Here is a 2,834-nt window from a genome sequence, read left to right as displayed (position 1 = left end):
TCTTTGTGCAGCGGGGTAGAATAAGTTTTCAGTAAGAAAAGCTCCACCTCCCGTTGAGAGAGTGGAAAGCATAATGACTTCACTAGCTGGGTCACTTGGGAGAAATATTAGGCACCACTCAGTAACAGGTAATAAAAATAAGTTTCAGACATTCTCTATATCCAAATATTCAATTGGTAACTTTTCTGTGTTAAGCAAAAAAACACTAGAGGTGCTGCATCACAGCATTACATAACACAAAAGTTGGTATTTAATAATAATCCAATAAAAATATGTATTTTGTTTTTCATATAGTTGTGATGAATAGGCTTTTATCTGTGCAAAAAAATCCACAATTGGAATTGGTGCTGTGGTTTAGAGTGGTTAAGGGGCAGTGCGGCAGCTTTGGATCTGTCAGTCTCTTTTTGTCTTTAAATCGGCCCCCACTGGCCCTTGGCAGACTCCAGAGAAGCCATTTACAGTGCAGGCAGTCTGTGAGTGAGCCAAAGAAGGGCCAATTTCATGGGAACTGAGTATGAAGCAGACTGCACATAAAAAAGAGCAGGGGAGGCTGTTTCAGTGTTTAAGAACAGCTGGGGGTCTGTTCAATGGCTACTCAGCAGTGACACACACATACACACACACACACACGCGAACTGAACACACAGTCACACTCACTGCCATGCACTGACGCACAGGCTCACACATGCACACACATACAGGCAATGAACTCTTGACAAACTCATTCCACACATTCAAACACAACACACTCATGCACTGACTGTGGGTCAGTGGCACGGGGGTTTAAGATCTTGGATTATGGGAATGTTCCTGAGCTCTTTAATTTATTTAGCAGCCATTCTTAAGTAATCCAGGACAGATGTAGAGGATAAAAATCACAGGTTTTTATTTTCTGATAAGGCCCAATTTGACCTCAGAAAATTTTATTTCAGACAGCCTTTCCAAATGCTTTGCTTTGCTTTTCACTGCTCAGATTGGATCTAGAAACAGTTCACAGAAGCTGATTAATCCTCTCATGAATATTGGATTGACACAGTCATGTGACACAATTACCCATTAATATGATCACTTCCTTTAAAGACAAGGAGTTTAAATTGTCATCTTTGTTTTTCTGTTTCTATGGGCAGATAGGGTCTATGCTGCAAATCTGAAGTATCTTCAAATATTAAGGCAGTCCTTTCAGTATTTGGATTGAAATCAAGTGTGACATTGTGAAATAAAGGATATCTGCTGCTGATAGCTTGCTTGCAAGGGGGACAGGGGGCAGGACATCCAAATGTCGCTATTATTCTTACAACTTCCTGCTATTAGAGGCTCTCCAGGCCTTCACTGTGGATGTGAACTGCAGTGCTGTTATGCTCTACTTCAGAGGACTATGGCATTTCCTCTGCTGGGGTGCGGTGGCAGCTGTTGCTGGAGATGGGGTCTAAATGTGGGAATGATTGTATCTCCAGTGGGGATTCGGACATATGTGTGTGTGTGTGTGCGTGTGTGTGTGTGTGTGTGTGTGTAGACTAATGGGGATTTTCTCCTCATTTACTGAAACTCCTTTTCTAATTGTCTTTTTGTTTAGTTTCCTGCCTTCCTGCCATGGCCTGAAGTAGCAGAGTGTGGGTGACAATGTGTTGAGTGAGTCCACACAACATCCTCCCAGTCTCCCGAAGCACTTTTAAATACAGAATCAATCAATCAATTCACGGACATGTCAGTAAAATAATTCATAGTCTTAGTACGTGTAACTGTTACACACTGTAATGGTGTGTAGTATTGCGTAACACAGGAATCATAATCTCCTTCTGAATTGACAAAATAAACTTCTGAAGAACAGTTTCTTGTCCAAATCCTGTTTTTTCTTTTTTTCTTTTTTCTTTTTTTTTTGGGGGGTGTTATCCAGACTTGTGTGGCAAGTTTGTATGTGCTCTGACTTGAGTGGTGTTAAAAGGTAAGAGATGTGTTTGGGTTCAGGGGTCAGAGCTTGATCTTTGTCCTTGTCTTTTACTTACTAACATGTTTTCCACAGCTCCTCTCTGCACACTTACAACTACTGTGTGTGAGTATGTGCCGTACTATCTGCCTGTGTATGAACATTTGCTATGGTTGTAATATTCTGTTCAAGTTGTCATAACTATAGCCTTTACTGTGACATTATCCTATTGTCTGCTGAATATAGTGTTTTACAGAATGAGCTGCTGGAATGTGAAAAGCCTTTTAAATGCCATTTGTGCGAGCAGTATGTCAAACAGCTCAGAGCATTGAATACCATAGCAATCATGAAATCTATTAGCTTATATTTGTCATCTGTGACAAATGATTGTAATTCATATATACACAAAAACTATAGCAAATGCCTTAAGTCTTAGGTGGTAGAGTTTTCCATTTATTAGCTGTTTCATGGAGAGTCAAAGACTAAAGACTCTTCTGACCCACCTCCTCCTGTCATGGTAATACTTGTTGTATTTCAGCGGAGGAGTCATGTTATTGCTTTCCCAGAGGTAGATAATGATGTGAATGTGGGGGAGGTTCACTAGTGGTGATGATGGAACTGTGTGGAAATTAGTCAGAAGTGACTCCAGTAGTGTACACAGACTTACCTGACAGCTGAAATCACATGTGTAGGAGCAGCTGGGGGAGGGAGGGGAGGGGGAGCAACATCACCCAACATCTTCTTGAAAGTTGACTAACAGGCATGACAATAGAGGGAAGCGTCAGAGATATGTGGCGAAGTAGGACAGACAAGGCTCTGGTTGGAGAAAGGAAATACTGAGCGTGTGCACATGCAGATCATAGTCAGACATACTCCTTGCCAATGTGTGTGTGTGTGTGTGTGTGTCAGA

Source organism: Mastacembelus armatus, chromosome 9 (genome assembly GCF_900324485.2).
Source record: "Mastacembelus armatus chromosome 9, fMasArm1.2, whole genome shotgun sequence".
Taxonomy (NCBI): Eukaryota; Metazoa; Chordata; class Actinopteri; order Synbranchiformes; family Mastacembelidae; genus Mastacembelus; species Mastacembelus armatus.
This window is presented reverse-complemented; position numbering follows the sequence as displayed.